A 21077-nucleotide genomic window follows, 5' to 3' on the forward strand; every position below is an offset into this window, starting at 1 on the left:
TCTTAAGAGTCTTCTCCAACACCACAGTTCAAAAGCATCAATTCTTTGGCGCTCAGCCTTCTTCACAGTCCAACTCTCACATCCATACATGACCACAGGAAAAACCATAGCCTTGACTAGACGAACCTTTTTTGGCAAAGTAATGTCTCTGCTTTTCAATATGCTATCTAGGTTGGTCATAACTTTCCTTCCAAGGAGTAAGCGTCTTTTAATTTCATGGCTGCAGTCACCATCTGCAGTGATTTTGGAGCCCCCAAAAATAAAGTCTGACACTGTTTCCACTGTTTCCACATCTATTTCCCATGAAGTGATGGGACCGGATGCCATGATCTTCGTTTTCTGAATGTTGATTTTAAGCCAACTTTTTCACTCTCCGCTTTCACTTTCATCAAGAGGCTTTTGAGTTCCTCTTCACTTTCTGCCATAAGGGTGGTGTCATCTGCATACCTGAGGTTATTGATATTTCTCCTGGCAATCTTGATTCCAGCTTGTGCTTCTTCCAGTGCAGCGTTTCTCATGATGTACTCTGCATAGAAGTTAAATAAGCAGGGTGACAATACACAGTCTTGACGAACTCCTTTTCCTATTTTGAACCAGTCTGTTGTTCCATGTCCAGTTCTAACTGTTGCTTCCTGACCTGCATACAAATTTCTCAAGAGGCAGATCAGGTGGTCTGGTATTCCCATCTCTTCAAGAATTTTCCACAGTTTATTGTGATCCACACAGTCAAAGGCTTTGGCATAGTCAATAAAGCAGAAGTAGATGTTTTTCTGGAACTCTCTTGCTTTTTCCATGATCCAGTGGATGTTGGCAATTTGATCTCTGGTTCCTGTGCCTTTTCTCAAACCAGCTTGAACATCAGGAAGTTCATGGTTTACATATTGCTGAAGCCTGGCTTGGAGAATTTTGAGCATTACTTTACTAGCGTGTGAGATGAGTGCAATTGTGCGGTAGTTTGAGCATTCTTTGGCATTGCCTTTCTTTGGGATTGGAATGAAAACTGACCTTTTCCAGTCCTGTGGCCACTGCTGAGTTTTCCAAATTTGCTGGCATATTGAGTGCAGCGCTTTCACAGCATCATCTCTCAGGATTTGGAATAGCTCAACTGGAATTCCATCACCTCCACTAGCTTTGTTCGTAGGTGATGCTCTAGGCATGTGCATTGGCTTGGTAGGGACTCTGCTCCACACTCAAGGACCAGATGACTCCGTCATCTTTCAGGGAAAAGGCAAGATGACAACTGTCATAGGGCTTCCCTGGTGGCTCAGCAGTAAAGAATCCGCTTGCCAATGCAGGAGATGCAAGTTTGATACCTGGGTTGGGAAGATCTCCTGGAAAAGGAAATGGTAACCCACTCAAGTATTCTTGCCTGGAAAATCCCTTGGATAGAGGAACCTGCAGGGCTACAGTCCATGGGGTCGCAAAGAGTCAGATGTAACTGAGCGACTAAACAACAACAAAAATAGCTATCTTAAGGCTTCTCCCTAGGGACACACACCTGCTCCCAGTCTCAGCTCACTGACCAGAGCAAGTGCATGACCCCTCCTAATACCAGGGGGACCGGCAGTGCAAGTGGACTGTGTACCTAGAAGGACAATTGAAATTCTTGCTACCCAGTCCAGAAACCAGGGCTCAGAGAGGTGGAGTACTTTGCTGAAAGTTGTCTAGATATTTAGTAGCATGACTGATTTGTGTGCATTTTTTGGCATCCAGGCCCTGCTCTTTTCATAAGCTGTGCTACCCACTCAGGATGGAAAATCATATAGAACAAGTTAGATCCAGCAATGACAAAAATAAAGAGAAGCCAAGCGCACTGAAGCCAGAGGAGCACACACACATACTCAGTGATACGTAAACACACACAAGACAAACCACCGAAAGAGCAGAAACCCAGATTTTGTTTTTGTTTCGTTTTCAGCCTTACACCCGTTACATCAGCGTCTTTGAGCTTCCTGTAGTCAGCCGACCTGGTGTGGGCACTCACTCTCCACTGACCTTTAGGGACATGTGGTCTCGATGGTGAGCACCGTGTGCTCTGTGTTAAAGGTGTGTGACTTCCAGATGCTTGCCCCCTACCTGCCTCCTGAATGTGTGGGTTTGAGCAAGTATCTCAAGAGCCCACAACATTGCACTCTTCAATGTAGGGAAACAGAAATTTCCAAAGTCTTTCTTTAAAATTGAAGTATAGTTGATTTTCAATGTTGCGTTACTTTCAGCTGTATAGCAAAGTGATTCAGTTATATGCATATTCTTCAAATTCTTTTCCCTTATAGGTTATTAAAAGACAATGAGTATAGTTCCCTGTGCTATACAGTAGATCCTTGTTGGTTATGTATTTTATATATGATAGTTTGTATATGTTAATCCAAAACTCCTAATTTATCCCTTCTAATTTTCTGCTTTGGTAACCAGAAGGTGGAGAAACATAACTTTTTAAGTAACTTTGAAAGAAAGGAATCGGGTAGTGCTAGCTAGAGAGATTGAGAATGACAGTACACAGTTCCATATTTGAAATGGATAACTGGCAAGGACCTACAGCACAGGGAACGCTGCTCAATATTATGTAACAACCTAAATGGGAAAAGAATTTGAAAAAGAATGCTGCCGCTGCTAAGTTGCTTCAGTTGTGTCCGACTCTGTGCCACCCCATAGACAGCAGCTCACCAGGCTCCCCCATCCCTGGGATTCTCCAGGCAAGGACATTGGAGTGGGTTGCCATTTCCTTCTCCAATGCATGAAAGTGAAAAGTGAAAGTGAAGTCACTCAGTCGTGTCTGACTCTTAGCGACCTCATGGACTGCGGCCCACCAGGCTCTTCCGTCCATGGGATTCTCCAGGCAAGAGTACTGGAGTGGGGTGCCATTGCCTTCTCCATGAAAAAGAATAGATGCATGTATAACTGAATCACTTCACTGTACACCTGAAACTGAAACAACATTGTTAATCAGTTATACTCAATTAATAAAATAAAAATTTTAAATATAAATTTCAAAAATAAAGTAAAAAAGGGGAATCTAGTACACAAAAGTATGTCTATATTTGTCCTAATTCACTTCTGGTCTGGATCATGTTATATTCTATTGAGTCTTTTACCCTTTCTCCACTTAATATTACATTTTACAGAGTTTCTGCATGTCAACTTAGAACCAAACATGAAACAATGGACTGATTCAAAACTGGGAAAGGAGTATGTCAAGGCTGTCACCCTGCTTATTTAACTTCTAGCAGAGTACATTATGTGAAATCCCCGGCTGGATGAATTACAAGCTGGAATCAAGATTGCTGAGAGAAATATCAATAACCTCAGATATGTAGATGACACCACCCTTATGGCAGAAAGTGAAGACGAACTAAAGAGCCTCTTGATGAAAGTGAAAGAGGAGAGTGAAAAAGCTGGCTTAAAAACTCAACATTCAAAAAACTAGGATCATGGCATCTGGTCCCATCATTTCATGGCAAATAGATGGAGAAACAATGGAAACAGTAACAGACTTTATTTTTTTGGACTCCAGAATCACTGCAGATAGTGACTGCAGCCATGAAATTAAAAGACACTTGCTCCTTGGAAGAAAAGCTATGACCAACCTAGACAGCATATTAAAAAGCAGAGACATTATTTTACTAACAAAGGTCTGTATAGTCAAAGCTATGGTTTTTCCAGTGGCCATGTATGGATGTGAGAGTTGGACCATAAAGAAGGCTAAGTGCTGAAGAATTGATGCTTTCAAATTGTGGTGTTGGAGAAGACTCTTCACTGAAAGTCCCTTGGACAGCAAGGAGATCAAACCAGTCCATCCTAAAGGAAATTAACCCTGAATATTCATTGGAAGGACTGATGCTGAAGCTGAAGCTCCAATACTTTGGCCACCTAATGTGAAGAGCTGGTACATTGGAAAAGACCCTGATGCTGGGAAGGATTGAAGGCAGCAGGAAAAGGGGATGAGATGGTTGGATGGCATCATCAACTCAATGGACATAATTTTGAGCAAACTCCAGGAGATGATGAAGGGTAAGGAAGCCTGGTGTGCTGCAGTCCATGGGGCCACAAGGAGTTGGACATGACTGAGCAAGTGAACAACAACTTACAAAAACCTTGAGTAATCAGAAATGCATGGTCAATTTCAAGACTTAAAACAATCACAACAACAGCGAAGCTCTTCTGTAGTCAGATTTTCTGCTTTCACACAGGTAGCCTGGGCAGTGATGTGATACAACTCAGTCAGGCCAGTTATTTGAGGGAAGACTCAAAGATAATTGACTAAAGGCTATGTCACCATAAGTAAGAGACACAGACACAGGGCAAAGGCTGTGTGTTCTGCCGTTTTTTTTTTCAAGTATACTGGGCATTTATTGACTTTGTCCTCTGAGAATCCAGCCCCACCTCTGCCAGGAGAAACACCCCAGATTTTCCCTAGGGGCAATCACCCCCTTCATCTGTTGAATCCAGTTATGAAGGAGGGGCTGTCACCAAAGGTCCCTGTACCTCCAGGGGCATGTGACCGAATTAGGTCATTTAGACACTGTCCTCTTGGAAGTTGAGTGTGAGAGGAGTAACCCAAAAACAGAGACAGCTGGAGATGGCTCATCCCTGTGGAGGTCTGTGCACCTATTTGATCCTGCTCCCTGCATCCTCACAGCTGAACACTGTCCTTTCTGGAGACTGACTCTGTAACCTTCCTGTGGGTTCCTTGCCTGCCCCAGTAAGACTGCGAATTCATTCCTGTTTTGTTTTTATTGTTGTTGTTCTGTCGCTCAGCCATATCCGACTCTTTGTGACCCCATGGAGTGCACCATGCCAGGCTTCTTCGTCCTTCACTCTCTCTTGGACTTTGCTCAGATTCATGTCCTGATGCTATCTAACTGCCTTATCCTCTGCCACCCCCTTCTCCTCCTGCCTTCAATCTTTCCCAGCATCAGGGTGTTTTCCAAGGAGTCAGTTCTTTGCATCAGGTGGCCAAAGTATTGGAGATTCAGCTTCAGCATCATCCTTCCAGTGAATATTAAGGGTTGATTTCCTTTAGGATTGACTGGTTTCATCTTAGATATAAAAAGTCAAACTAGAACTGATTTATATGGAGCACCAAAATTATTGATAATAAGCCATGTACCATTTGGTGGAAATGGAGGGGGAGTGTCCTTGAAGAACTCAGCCTCTTTGCCTAGTCATCAAAGGATCCCATTCCTCTTCTTCCAGGCCTCTGAGCTTGGTAGCCTTTGTTGGATGAAACATTTTATACATGAAATTTTCTGTCATTCTCATTCTTGACATTTTTACCAAAATGGTTTGTATTATCTCAGTAATTTTAAACTAGAAGTAGCATCATTTTTTAGGACAAAGGGAAAGGAAATAGGCATAGGTTTATTTTTAATTGTCTTTAAAATATTACTTATCCTTTACCACCTTAGGATAGGCAGAGATTTCTTAGGACATGAGATGCACTGGCCATAAAACAAAAAAGATTGAAAATCTGAGTTTATTAAAATTTAGAACTTCTGCTCTTCAAAAGATACCATTAAGAAAGTGAAAAGGCACTGTACATGTTAAATTTACACAATGTTTAAGGGAGACATTGCGTGTCAAGTTATATTTCAAAAAAGTTGGCTGGGGAAATGTAAAATTTGAAACATAAATACTAATGTATATGAATAGATACATATACATATGTTTTTGGTTGTGTTGAAGGGCTTGCAGGATCTTAGTTCCCAGATCAGGGATTGAACCCAGGCCCTCGGCACTGAGAGTACAAAGTCCTAACTACTGGACCTCCAGAAAATTCCCTGAAAAATATATTTTAAAAAAGAAGATAAAGAGGTAAGCAGTAGATTTGGAGAAAATATTTGTAAGGCACCATAAATAGAACTTATTGAGAGAATATATAGGGAACTCCTGCAATCGATAGTAAAAAGACAAACGACCCACTAAAAATGGCAAAAGACTTGAGACACGTCAAAAAGAAGATACATGAATGACTAATAAGCACATGAAAAAGCCTTCAACATCACTAGTCATTATGGGAGTGTACGTGAAAACCACAGTGAGATTACCGCTCACCCACCAGAATGAATAAAATTAAAATGACTTGACAATACCAAATATTAAGTAGGTTGTGAAGCAAGTAGTACTCTATAGCTGGGGGGAATATGAGATATTACAGCCATTTTTTAAAGCATATTTTATTTATTTATCTGGCTGTGCCGGGTCTTCCTTTCTGCACCAAGGGAAGCCTGGCTGTGACGAGTGGGGGTTCCTCTCTTGTGGGGCGCAGGCTTCTCGTTGTGGAGGCTTCTCCTGCTGTGGAGCTCGGGCTGTAAGACATGCGGGCTTCAGTAGTTGTGAGATGTGGGCTCCGAAGTCGTGGCGCCTGGGCTCCGGGGCACAGGCCTGATAGTCGTGGCACAAAGACTTAGTGTTTCCACAGCAGCTGGGATCTTCTTGGCTCAAGGATCAAACCGTGTCTCCTGCATTAGCAGACAGATTACTCATCACTGGCCCCCTCAGGAGGGCCTCGAACTTACACATCCTTTCCAGCCCCAACTGTTGCTTTGATCTCTATCCCAAGAGTTATAGGAAGTTAGTGGAGTGCTTCAAACTCAGGACTGACATGATCAGACTTATGTCTGAGAAACAGCCATTCCTGGCAGCAGGGCAGGGAACAGACTGGACGCAGGAAGGGCAGTCAGGCATCCTTAGTTGGGGTCTGAGTGGGATAATGAAGACTGGACTGGAGTGGTGGCTGTGGAGATGGTCACAAGTGCGTGGGCTTAAGACGTGCTGAGAAAGTGAAAGCAACAAGACCTAGTAATGGACAACAGAGGCAAGGGGGGAGAAGGAGGGGTCAGGGATGACCCTGAAGTTATGTTCCAGGGATGTAACATGCAACAGTGAGATTCCAGCTAATGATATTGTGTTGTCTATTTGGAATTTGCTAAGAGGATAAATCTTAAATGCCATCAGCACAAAAAGAAAGAAAAGAGGAAAGAAATTGGGACTTTGTGAGGTGAGGGACATGGTAGTTAGCTAGATTATGGTACACATTTCACAATGTATGCATGCACATATATATATATATATAGCAAACCATGTAGTTGGACCCGTAAATATATACAACTTTAAATTATCAGTTCTATCTCAAAGCTGGGGTACCGGGGAACCGTGAGTGAGATTTCAGCCTTGTGCTACTGCATTCATGGTATTCATTGAGCGAACACCAAGGCAGGAGTATGTTTTAGATAATTTTGAGCCTGAGAGCCTATGAAATATCCAATTGGAGGTGTCAGGCAGGAGGTGGACATCTGAGCCAGGAGCTTGGTGGGGGAGGGCTGAGCTGGAGGTACAAACTCATGGCTCAATACTGCATTTAAAAAGCTGTGGACCTGGATGAAATCAGTGATGAGGGAGAGCTGACTGAAAACAAAGAGGACCTGGGATTGAGACTTAAAGGTCATCAATAGTTATTGACTATCAAGCTAAGCACGATTCCCTGGTGGCTCAGCAGTAAGGAATCCTCCTGCCAGTGCAGCAGACGCAGGATCCATCCCTGGGTGGGGAAGATCCCCTGGAGCAAGAAATGGCAACCCGCTCCAGTATTCTTGCCTAGAAGATCCCATGGACAAAGAGGCCTGGTGGGCTACAGTCCATGGGGTTGTGGAGAGTCAGACACGACTTAGCAACGAAAACAACAACAAGCATGATCATGGGGACTTCCCTGGCAGCCCAAGACTCCACACTCCCAGTGCAGGAGGCCTGGGTGCCATCCCTGGCCAGGGAACTAGATCCCACACTCTGTAGCTATGAGTTCAAATGTGGCAACTAAACAGTCCCCATGCCTCAACTGAAAGAACCCGCTGCAAAGACTGCAGATTCCACATGCCTCAGTTAAGGCCTGGCACAGCCAAATAAACAGATAAATATATTTTTTTTTAAATGCTAAGCATGGAGAAGGGAATGGCAACCTACTTCAGTATTCTTGCCTGGAGAATCCCCATGGACAGAGGAGCCTGGCAGGCTACAGTCCATGGGGTCGCAAGAGTCAGACACGACTTAGCGACTAAAACCACTAAAACCAACCAAGCATGATGAACTCACATAGGTGACCAAGAAAGAGCAGTCAGAGACATAATCTTTCATCTTATTCACCTAGCTTTTTGTGTAAGAAATCACCCCCAAATTTAGTACCTTAGAACAGCCGCCACCTGACTGCTCACAAGCCCATGGGGCAGCACTCACTTGGTCTCAGCTGGCTGGTTCCGTGGTGTCACGTCTGGTCCCCCATGCCCCTATGACCATCCAGAATGCCCCAGTTTGGATGGCTGGTGCAGGCTAGCCTCGCTGACCCGTCTGGTGGCTCAGCTGGGGTTGTTGTACCCACATGTTCTGGGAAACAAACTCACTCAGAAGTACAGATAGTGGAGTGCAGTTTAATACCCCAGTGGGCCCAAGGTAGAGTCTCCTCTTAGCCAAGGACCCTGAACAGTTTTTGTGAAAACCTTATATACCCTAAGTGTACGTGCCCAAACCCACCTCCCCAAATTCCCTGAAACTAGTCTGAACAAAGGAAAAGAACCTGTGATTCATATGCCTTAAGCCTAGGTAGTTGACAGTGGACAATTATCAATAGGCCTGTGGTCATATCCCAATAAGCATAATAGAATGTATGATTCAGTTCAGTTACACAGATATTCTTTACTGGGGGCCTGGTTTTCCAGTTGGTATGTCGTTTCCATAGATACTGGGCATAGAGCTCAAAGTCCACAGTCCGGCCCAAGATGGAGTCCTGCTTTCAAGATGGAGCCTGTTCTGTCTGTTTCCTCCCTCAGGGTGGCTGGGGTGACTGGGCCACTCAGGTCTCTCTCCTCACGGGTTTTCTCTGTCACACGGCAAAGGCTGAATTCCGAAGAACAAATCCCAATACACTAAGGTCATGTTGGCTGATATCCTACTGACCAAATCAGATTCCATGTCCAAACTCAAGAGTCAAGGTGGGAGAAGAGACGGGAGGAAATCTGTGTCTACCTGAAAGCACGGGTGCTGGGGAGGGTCCCGTGGGGATCAACAGGGGTCACAACCTACCAGTGCTTCTCTAAGCAGCCTCTGCTGGAGGCTCCTTCTCCACGTCCCAGGCTTCTCGTCTGGCTGATTCCACCCATCTTTCAGGCTCATCCTGACTGTCACAGGTTTGTTTGTTTTATTCCCTCCCATCCCCACAACAGTCCTACAGCAACAGCCACATCTAATTCCAATCTCAGTTTCCCCATGAAGCCTCCTTAGATGACTTCGGCTTTCATGGTGTTCACCCCTCAAAGGAAAGGCCTGGCGGATGGGTTTTAGTCCTAGCCTCTAACTTGAGAAAGTAATGAAGACACGTGTGTGAGAACAAGAGGTCAGGGTTGACACCAAGCAGGGCCCTCGGCACAAGGCCCTTCTGAGGCCCCGGTCCTGTAATCATGTAAACAGCCTTCCTTCAGCCTCCAGGACCTTCCCTGACTTCCAGTGGGCAGATTCAATCAGGTGTGAATCAGTAAAGGGAGGGGATATGGAGACGAGGGAGAAACAGTAGGAATCAACAGTGCAGCCTGGGGGCAGGGCCCTGGTCTTAGATCAAAGGACACACACAACAACATCTTTGAGACGTTTGGCAGAGACTGAAAACCCCTCCAGGTGGGTGAAGTCCACAATTAACTCTTATTTACAGTTATTTTTAACTGTACAATTTATTTAACTGTTACAATTATTAACAATTAATTAAGGTATGCTGCCCAAAGCTTGCAGACCCCAGGCAGGTTGGAGCCAGAAGGCTGCTGATGCAGACTCCCACCTACCTCACCGCCAGCCCTCAGAAGAACGTCCACGAGCTGATCGTGCCCTCTCTGCACTCCTCACTACCCGCCTCCAGGTGGGGGGCACACAGTTCTGAGGGCATTCGCCGGATGTGTCCCCCTTTGCCAGGCAAAGCAATAAAGTTTTTCTTTTCTACTTCACCCAGAACTCTGTCTTGGAGATTTACTCCAGTGGCAGGGTACAGCGGCCAGCTGTGGCAGATTCAGGTTCAGGGGTCCTGTCCTCTCTTGCCCTAACTTGTAAACTTGTGTCGGGTTATGTACTTGATTGATGCTGGTTACAGTGGCCCCATCTCCAGCAGAGATAAAGAATCACATTCCCACACAGCACCGTGGCGGGGGGAACTCATTTGACAAGCAAGCCACCAAACAAGTGCTTCTCGGTATATGCTTTTTAAAATAAAAATAGATACTATTCCAATCAACCTACAATACCAATTAGTCCTGTAAATGGTTAGTCAGCCTCATTTTAGAAAAGGCCAGCTCTTGTGGAAAACTCATGGTAACAAAAAGACAAAAATAAGATTACTCCACAAGCTATTTTCACATGGCCTCCTAGAGAGGCAGCAGGCATCTCAGTGATGCACGTAACATAGAATTTTCTTCAGACATATCTGAGGCTCTAATCAGCCAGATCCTGTTCTGGGAGTAAATGAATCCCAAATACAAGCAAGGCATCTGCAAAGGGCTTAACTCTTACAAGTCTCCTGACCTCAGAAACATATTCTGGAACAACCAGTATGGTTAGATTGAATTGAATAGAGAGGGAGCAAAACATTCTCAGTTACAGTGGTCATTTGGGAAAACCTAAACGTGCTTTCAGATGACCTATTTACACTTAAATAATTTGGAGGTGACAGAGTCAGGGATCCTCAACCCATTCCCAGCCTGTGTTCTCTCCTGCGGTGATTAAATCATCCTTCATGCAATACCTGGATCTTCACCTTTCTTCCCTGCTAAGAAATTCTCAGGCATTTCAATTGTGAGGCTGTTTATCAGAAAATAAGTTCATAAAGGTAATTTCCTGTGAGGCTGGTCTTAGTATTTTTTCACCTTCTAATAATATATATATATATATTATGCACAGTGGTCTTAGTAACAAAGATTCAAATAGGTCAGTGACTCACCTTTGGTTTGTTTGTTAGAAAGTGGGGGAAAAGGAGGAACAGGCAGAGAAGCGGAAGATGATTATATTCAGATAATTTTAGAAACATTTTAACTGGAATGAAATTCAGTGAGGAATCTTCAGGTTCAGTTCAGTTCAGCCGCTCAGTCGTGTCTGACTCTTTGTGACCCCACGGACTGCAACACACCAGGCTTCCCTGTCCATCACCAACTCCTGGAGCTTGCTCAAACTCATGTCCATCTTGTCGGTGATGTCATCCAAACATTTCATCCGGTGTCATCCCCTTCTCCTCCCGCCTTCAATCTTTCCAAGCATCAGGGTCTTTTCAAATGAGTCAGGTCTTCACATCAGGTGGCCAGAGTATTGGAGCTTCAGCTTCAGCATCAGTTCTTCCAATGAATATTCAGGACTGATTTCCTTTAGGATGGACTGGTTGGATCTCCTTGCAGTCCAAGGACTCTCAAGAGTCAACTCCAACACCACAGTTCAAAAGCATCAATTCTTCAGTGTTCAGCCTTCTTTATAGCCCAACTCTCACATCCATATATGACTACTGGAAAAATGATAGTTTTGTCTAGACGGACCTTTGTTGGCAAAATAATGTCTCTGCTTTTTAATATGCTGTCTACGTTGATCACAGCTTTTCTTCCAAGGAGCAAGCGTCTTTTAATTTCATGGCCGCAGTCACCATGTGCAGTGATTTTGGAGCCCTGAAAATAAAGTCTCTCACTGTTTCCATTGTTTCCCCATCTATTTGCTATGAAGTGAGGGGACCAGATGCCATGATCTTCATTTTTTTAATGTTGACGTTTTAAAAAACCTTATTTATTTTTTAATTGAAGGATAATTGCTTTACCGAATTTTGCTGCTTCCTGTCAAACCTCAACATGAATCAGCCAGAGGTATACATATGTCCCCTCCCTTTTAAACCTCCCTCCCATCTTCCACCCCATCTCACCCCTCTAGGTTGATACAGAACCCCTGTTTGAGTTTCCTGAGCCACACAGCAAATTCCTATTGGCCATGGAAAAGAAATGCAAAAAAGCAAAATGGCTGTTTGGGGAGGCCTTACAAATAGCTATGATAAGAAGAGAAGCGAAAAGCAAAGGAGAAAAGGAAAGATATAAACATCTGAATGCAGAGTTCCAAAGAATAGCAAGAAGAGATAAGAAAGCCTTCTTCAGCGATCAATGCAAAGAAATAGAGGAAAAGAACAGAATGGGGAAGACTAGAGATCTCTTCAAGAAAATCAGAGATACCAGAGGAATATTTCCTGCAAAGATGGGCTCAATAAAGGAGAGAAATGGTATGGATCTAACAGAAGCAGAAGATATTAAGAAGAGGTGGCAAGAATACACAGAAGAACTGTACAAAAAAGATCTTCACGACCCAGATAATCACGATGGTGTGATCACTCACCTAGAGCCAGACATCCTGGAATGTGAAGTCAAGTGGGCCTTAGAAAGCATCACTACGAACAAAGCTAGTGGAGGTGATAGAATTCCAGGGGAGCTATTCCAAATCCTGAAAGATGATGCTGTGAAAGTGCTGCACTCAGTATGCCAGCAAATTTGGAAAACTCAGCAGTGGCCACAGGACTGGAAAAGGTCAGTTCTCATTCCAATCCCAAAGAAAGGCAATGCCAAAGAATGCTCAAACTACCGCACAATTGCACTCATCTCACATGCTAGTAAAGTAATGCTCAAAATTCTCCAAGCCAGGCTTCAACAATATGTGAACCGTGAACTTCCTGATGTTCAAGCTGGTTTTAGAAAAGGCAGAGGAACCAGAGATCAAATTGCCAATATCCACTGGATCATGGAAAAAGCAAGAGAGTTCCAGAAAAACATCTATTTCTGCTTTATTGACTATGCCAAAGCCTTTGACTGTGTGGATCACAATCAACTGTGGAAAATTCTGAAAGAGATGGGAATACCAGACCACCTGATCTGCCTCTTGAGAAACCTATATGCAGCTCAGGAAGCAACAGTTAGAACTGGACATGGAACAACAGACTGGTTCCAAATAGAAAAAGGAGTACGTCAAGGCTGTATATTGTCACCCTGCTTATTTAACTTCTATGCAGAGTACATCATGAGAAACGCTGGACTGGAAGAAACACAAACTGGAATCAAGATTGCCGGGAGAAATATCAATCACCTCAGATATGCAGATGACACCACCCTTATGGCAGAAAGTGAAGAGGAACTAAAGAGCCTCTTGATGAAAGTGAAAGTGGAGAGTGAAAAAAATGGCTTAAAGCTCAACATTGAGAAAACGAAGATCATGGCATCTGGTCCCATCACTGCATGGGAAATAGATGGGGAAACAGTGGAAACAGTGTCAGACTTTATTTTTTGGGGCTCCAGAATCACTGCAGATGGTGACTGCAGCCATGAAATTAAAAGATGCTTACTCCTTGGAAGGAAAGTTATGACCAACCTAGATAGCATATTCAAAAGCAGAGACATTACTTTGCCAACAAATGTTCATCTAGTCATGGCTATGGTTTTTCTTGTGGTCATGTATGGATGTGAGAGTTGGACTGTGGAGAAGTCTGAGCACCGAAAAACTGATGCTTTTGAACTGTGGTGTTGGAGAAGACTCTTAAGAGTCCCTTGGACTGCAAGGAGATAAAACCAGTCCATTCTGAAGGCGATCAGCCCTGGGATTTCTTTGGAAGGAATGATGCTAAAGCTGAAACTCCAGTACTTTGGCCACCTGATGCGAAGAGTTGACTGATTAGAAAAGACTCTGATGCTGGGAGGGACTGGAGGCAAGAGGAGAAGGGGATGACAGAGGATGAGATGGCTGGATGGCATCAGTGACTCAATGGACATGAGTCTCAGTGAACGGGAGTTGGTGATGGACAGGGAGGCCTGCTGTGCTACGATTCATGGAGTCGCAAAGAGTCGGACATGACTGAGCGACTGATTTGATCTGATCTTATCTATTTTACATATGGTAATGTAAGTTTCCATGTTACTCTTTCCGTACTCTCACCCTCTCCTCTCCTTCCCCATGTCCATAAGTCTATACTGTATGTCTGTTTCTCCATTGCCGCCCTGTAAATTCTTCAGTACCATTTTTCTAGATTCCCTATATATGCATTAGAATATGATATTTATCTTTCTATTTCTGACTCACTTCACACTGTGTAATAGGCTCTAGGTTCATCCACCTCATTAGAACTGATTCAAAGGCATTCCATTTTTTGGCTGAGTAATATCCCACTGTGTATATGTACCACAACTTCTTTAACCATCCATCTTCAACGGACATCTAGGTTGCTTCCGTGTTCTAGCTATTGTAAACAGTGCCACAATGAACAATGGGATACATGTGTTTCTTTCAATTTTGCTTTCCTCAGGATATATGCCTCGGAGTGGGATTGCTGGGTCATATGGTGGTTTTATTCCTAGTTTTTTAAGGATTCTACATACGTCTTCCTTAGTGGCTGTATCAGTTTACACTCCCACCAACAGTGTAAGAGGGTTGCCTACTCTCCACACCCTCTCCAGCATCAATTGTTTGTAGACTATTTGATGATGGCCATTCTGACTGGTATGAGATGATATCTCATTGTAGTTTTGATTTGCTTTCTCTAATAACGAGGGGTGTTGAGCATCTTTTCATGTACTTGTTAGCCATCTATATGTCTTCTTTGGAGAAATGTCTGTTTAGGTCTTTTCCCCACTTTTTGATTGAGTTGTTTTGTTTTTATGCTATTGAGTTGTACAAGTTGCTTGTATATTTTGGAAATTAACTCTTTTTCAGTTGTTTCATTTGCTATTATTTTCCCTCATTCCGAGGGTTGTCTTTTCACGTTGCTTATAGTTCCCTTTGCTGTGCAAAACTTTTAAGTTTAATCAGGTCCCACTTGTTTACTTTTGTTTTTATTTCTGGTACTCTAGGAGATGTATCATAGAGGATCTTGCTTTGACTTATCATCGAGTGTTTTGCCTATGTTTTCCTCTAGAGTTTTATAGTTTCTAGTCTTACATTTAAGTCTTTAATCCATTTTGAGTTTTTCTTTGTGTATGGTGTTAGGAAGTGTTGTAATTTCATTCTTTTACATGGAGCTGTCCAGTTTCCCCAGCATCATTTATTGAAGAGTCTGTCTTTTCCCTATTGTATATTCTTGTCTCCTTTGTCAAAAATAAGGTACCCATAGGTGCATGGGTTTATTTCTGGGCTTTCTATCTTGCTCCGTTGGTCTATATTTCTGTTTTTGTGCCAGTACCATACAGTCTTGATGACTGTACCTTTGTAGTATAATCTGAAGTCAGGAATGTGGATTCCTCCAGCTCCACTCTTCTTTCTCAGGACTGCTTTGGCTATTCCGGGTCTTTTGTGTTTCCATATGAATTGTGAAATTTTTTGTTCTAGTTCTGTGAAAAATGTCATTGGTAATTTGATAGGGATCGCATTGAATCTGTAGATTGCATTTGCTAGTATAGTCATTTTCACAATATTGATTCTTCCTACCCAGGAACATGGAATATCTCTCCATCTGTTTATGTCATCTTTGATTTCTTTCATCAGTGTCTTATACTTTTCTGTGTACAGTTCTTTTGTCTCCGTACATAAGTTATTCCTAGATGTTTTATTCTTTTTCTTGCAATGGTGAATGGGATTGATTCCTTAATTTCTCTTTCTGATTTTTTATTGTTAGTATATAAAAATGCAAGTGATTTCTGTGTATTGATTTTGTATCCTGAGACTTTGCTAAATTCAATGATTAGCTTTAGTAATTTTCTAACATTATATTTAGGGTTTTTTATGTACAGTATCATGTCATCTGCAAACAGGGAGAGCTTTACTTCTTCTTTTCCAATCTGGATTCCTTTTATTTCTTTTTCTTCTCTGATTACTGTAGCTAGGACTTCCAGAACTATGCTGAATAATAGTAGGGAAATTAGACGCCCTTGTCTTGTTCCTGATCTTAGGGGGAATGCTTTCAGTTTTTCACCATTGAGAATAATGTTTGCTGTGGGCTTATCATATATGGCCTTTACTATGTTGAGGTAGATTCCTTCTATGCCTATTTTTTTAAGAGTTTTAATCATAAATGGGTGCTGAATTTTGTCAAAGGCTTTTTCTGCATCTATTGAGATTATCACATGGTTTTTATCTTTCAATTTGTTAATATGGTATATCACACTGATTTGCATATATTGAAGAATCCTTGCATCCCTGGAATAAACCCAACTTGATCATGGTGTATGAGCATTTAGATGTGTTGCTGAATTCTGTTTGCTAAAATTTTATTGAGGATTTTGCATGTATGTTCATCAGTGATATTGGCCTGTAGTTTTCTTTTTTTGTGTTGTCTTTGTCTGGTTTTGGTACCAGGGTGTGGTGGCCTTGTAGAATGAGTTTGGAAGTGTTCCTTCCTCTGCAATTTTTTGAAAGAGTTTTAGAAGGATAGGCATTAGTGCTTCTCTAAATGTTTGATAGAATTCTCCTGTGAAGCCATCTGGTCCTGGGCTTTTGTTTTCTGGGAGATTTTTTATCACAGGTTCAATTTCAGTGCTTTTATTTGGGTTGTTCATAGAATGTTGAATTTTAAGCCAGATTTTTCTCTTTTCTCTTTCACTTTCATCAAGAGTCTCTTTAGTTCCTCTTCACTTTCTGCCATAAGGGTGGTGTCATCTGCATATTTGAGGTTATTGATATTTCTCCCAGCAATCTTGACTTCAGCTTGTGCTTCACCCAGCCCACCATTTCACATATGTACTCTGCATATAAGCTAACTAAGCAGGGTGACCATATACAGCCTTGATGTACTCCTTTCCCGATTTGGAACCAGTCTGTTGTTCCATGTCTGGTTCTGTTGCTTATTGACCTGCATACAGATTTCTCAGGAGGCAGGTAAGGTGTTGTGGTATTCCCATCTCTTTCAGAATTTTCCACAGTTTGTTGTGATTCGCACAATCAAAGGCTTTGGAGTAGTCAATAAAGGAGAAGTAGATGTTTTCCCAGAACTCTGTTGCTTTCTCTATGATCCAGCAGACGTTGGCAATTTGATATCTGGTTCCTCTTCCTTTTCTAAATCCAGCTTGAACACTTGGAAGTTCTCAGTTCACGTACTGTTGAAGCCTCAGTTGGAGAATTTTGAGCATTACTTTGCTAGAGAGTGTTAGATGAATGTAATTGTGCAGTAATTTGAACATTCTTTGGCATTGCCCTTCTTTAGGATTGGAATGAAAACTGACCTTTTCCAGTCCTGTGGCCACTGCTGAGTTTTCCAAATTTGCTGGCATATTGACTGCAACACTCTCACAGCATCATCTTTTAGGACTTGAAAGAGCTCAACTAGAATTCCATCACTTCCACTAGCTTTGTTTATAGTGATGCTTCCTAAGGCCCACTTGATTTCACATTCCAGGATGTCTGGCTCTAGGTAAGTGATCCCACCATTGTGGTTATCTGGGTCATGAAGGTCTTTTTTGTCTAGTTCTTCTGTGTATTCTTGCCACCTCTTCTTAATATCTTCTGCTTCTGTTAGGTCCATACCATTTCTGTCCTTTATTGTGCCCATCTTTGCATGAAATGTTCCTTTGGTAACTCTGATTTTCTTGAAGAGATCTCTAGTCTTTCCCATTCTATTGTTTTCCTCTATTTCTTTGCATTGATCAATGAGGAAGGCTTTCTTATCTCTCCTTGCTATTCCTTGGAACTCTGCATTCAAATGGGTGTATCTTTTCTTTTCTACTTTGCCTTTCCCTTCTCTTCTTTTCTCAGCTATTTGTATGGCCTCCACAGAGAACCATTTTGCCTTTTTGCATTTCTTTTTCTTGGGGATGGTCTTGATCACTGCCTCCTGTACAATGTCATGAACCTCCATCCATAGTTCTTCAGGCACTCTGTCTATCAGATCTAATCCCTTAAATCTATTTGTTCCTCCCACTGTATAATAATAAGGGATTTTATTTAGGTCATATCTGAATGGTCTAGTGGTTTTCCCTACTTTCTTCAGTTTCAGTGTGTATTTGGCAATAAGGAGTTCATGATCTGAGCCACAGTCAGCTCTTGGTCTTGTTTTTGCTGACTGTATAGAGCTTCTCCATCTTTGGCTGCAAAGAATATAATCAATATGATTTCAACCTAAATGCCCCACCTTGGGTAAATGGATGTATTTGTATGACAAAGCAACACAGTGGGCCATCATATAAATATTAAAATATTTTATTAATAATTTATATAATGTGTAACTATGGGATCAGAATTACATTCTAATTCATTTATAACAAAATATCTGTAAAAAATTTCAAAATGATAACAGTAATTGACTTTGAAAGAAGAAGTTCTGGGTAATCTGTTTATCTATGTGACAATATATATATATATTTTTTATGCTGCAAAAAGCGTTATTGTTTCCATATGGTCCAAGGCTTGAGAGAGGGCTCCAGGGTGTTAAAAAAGCTGCCTAGTGGCTGTAGAGAGGTGCTTCAGGCAGCCCTGATGTTAGGTGGGTTCTTCAATGGCCACTGGTCTCCAGAAGCTCCTAGTAGTGCTTGAGGGTGAGCCTTTTGAAGAGATACTCGCCCAACCCAGCCTGGGGACCAGCCAGCCTGCGGAGGTTGGTCAGGTGGTCACCCATCTTCTTGATGAGTTTCACTTCCTCATCTAGGAAGTGGTTCTCCAGGAACTCACAGATGTGGGGGTCTCCGCGGGCAGAAGCCAGGCCATGCAGATCCAATAGGGCTTGATTCAGGTTCTTCTCTACGAGAAGGGCGGCCTCCATAGCGTCCTGGGTTTTACCCCACTCATCTTGAGATGCTTCTGCACGTCCAGGAAGAGGGCATGGCTGCCATGCTGGTTTTGCAGTTTCAAGAGATGCTCCACGCCCTTGTGCTTCTCCTTGGCCAATTCGCGAAAAAAGTGACCCACACCTTCCAGGGCCACATCGTTGTGGTCGAAATAGAAGCCCAGAGAGAGGTAGGTGTAGGAGGCCTGCAGCTGCATGTTAACCAGGCGGTTGACGGCAGCCTCCACCTCGGTAGAATAATTCTGACGAATCTGGGAGCTCATGATTGGTTGGTAATAATAAGGAGTTAAAAAATGGTGGCTGGTCCTGGTGATCGCAGATAGCTGAGTGGCTGACTCCGGAGGTTGCGACTGGAAAAAAGGTTGGAGGGTGGTCGGAGACTGGAGCAAGGGGCGTCCCTGGGTCTGTTCCGTCCAAGCACTGTTGAAGCAAGAGACAGATCCACGGGGCCGCCGAGCACACTTCCGACAATATTTTGAATTTTCAACCAAGAGCATATGCCAATTTTATGTTTTGGAATATTCTACTTTTTTATACAAAAACACATTTTACAATTCACATTTCATAGCTTGTTTACTCAAGAGGAGAAACCCAACGTCCAGGGAGTGAGGGCTGTGCAGGCGCAGGAGGGTCAAGAGGAGATACCCCTCGTCCAAGGTAAGAGAAACCTCTTCCAACAACACAAGAGAAGACTCTACACATGGACATCACCAGATGGTCAACACTGAAATCAGATGATTATATTCTTTGTAGCCAAAGATGGAGAAGCTCTATATAGTCAGCAAAAACAAGACTGGGAGGTGACTGTGGCCCAGATCATGAACTCTTTATTGCCAAATATACACTGAAATTGAAGAAAGTAGGGAAAACCACTAGACCATTCAGGTATGACCTAAATCAAATCCCTTATGATTATACAGTGGAAGTGAGAAATAGATTTAAGGGACTAGATTGGATAGACAGAGTGCCTGATGAACTATGGACGGAGGTTCGTGACATTGTACAGGAGACAGGGATCAAGACCATCCCCATGGAAAGAAATGCAAAAAAGCAAAATGGCTGTCTGGGGAGGCCCTACAAATAGCTGTGAAAAGAAGAGAAAAGAAAAGCAAAGGAGAAAAGGAAAGATATAAGCATCTGAATAGAGCCCCAAAGAATAGCAAGAAGAGATAAGAAAGCCTTCCTCATTGATCAATGCAAAGAAATAGAGGAAAACAAGAGAATGGGAAAGACTAGAGATCTCTTCAAGAAAATGAGAGATACCAAGGGAATATTTCATGCAAAGATGGGCTCAATAAAGGACAGAAATGGTATAGACCTAACAGAAGCAGAAGATATTAAGAAGAGGTGGCAAGAATACACAGAAGAACTGTACAAAAAAGAGCTTCATGACCCAGATAATCACGATGGTGTGATCACTCACCTAAAGCCAGACATCATGGAATGTGAAGTCAAGTGGGCCTTAGAAAGCATCACTATGAACAAAGCTAGTGGAGGTGATGGAATTCCAGTTGAGCTATTTCAAATCCTGAAAGATGATGCTGTGAAAGTGCTGCATTCAATATGCCAGCAAATTTGGAAAACTCAGCAGTGGCCACAGGACTGGAAAAGGTCAGTTTTCATTCCAATCCCAAAGAAAGGCAATGCCAAAGAATGCTCAAACTACCGCACAATTGCACTCATCTCACACGCTAGTAAAGTAATGCTCAAAATTCTCCAAGCCACGCTTTAGCAATACACAAACTGTGAACTTCCAGATGTTCAAGCTGGTTTTAGAAAAGGCAGAGGAACCAAAGATCAAATTGCCAACATCTGCTGGATCATGGAAAAAGCAAGAGAATTCCAGAAAAACATCTATTTCTGCTTTATTGACTATGCCAAAGCCTTTGACTGTGTGGATCACAATAAACTGTGGAAAATTCGGAAAGAGATGGGAATACCAGACCACCTGATCTGCCTCTTGAGAAACCTATATGCAGCTCAGGAAGCAACAGTTAGAACTGGACATGGAACAACAGACTGGTTCCAAATAGGAAAAGGAGTTCGTCAAGGCTGTATATTGTCACCCTGCTTATTTAATTTCTATGCAGAGTACATCATGAGAAACGCTGGGCTGGAGGAAGCACAAGCTGGAATCAAGATTGCCGGGAGAAATATCAATCACCTCAGATATGCAGATGACACCACCCTTATGGCAGAAAGTGAAGAGGAACTAAAGAGCCTCTTGATGAAAGTGAAAGAGGAGAGTGAAAAAGTTGGCTTAAAGCTCAAAATTTAGAAAATGAAGATCATGGCATCTGGTCCCATCACTGCATGGGAAATAGATGGGGAAAACAGTGGA

The 21077-nt window shown here is 42.6% G+C and overlaps 1 pseudogene; it reads right to left on the reverse strand.

The window, feature by feature from the left end:
* Window positions 1-18321: 18321 nt before the first annotated feature.
* LOC102406430 lies at window positions 18322-19017 on the reverse strand (annotated as a pseudogene).
* Between the last annotated feature and the right edge of the window lie 2060 nt (window positions 19018-21077).

Source organism: Bubalus bubalis, chromosome 10, assembly GCF_019923935.1.
Source record: "Bubalus bubalis isolate 160015118507 breed Murrah chromosome 10, NDDB_SH_1, whole genome shotgun sequence".
Classification (NCBI taxonomy): domain Eukaryota; kingdom Metazoa; phylum Chordata; class Mammalia; order Artiodactyla; family Bovidae; genus Bubalus; species Bubalus bubalis.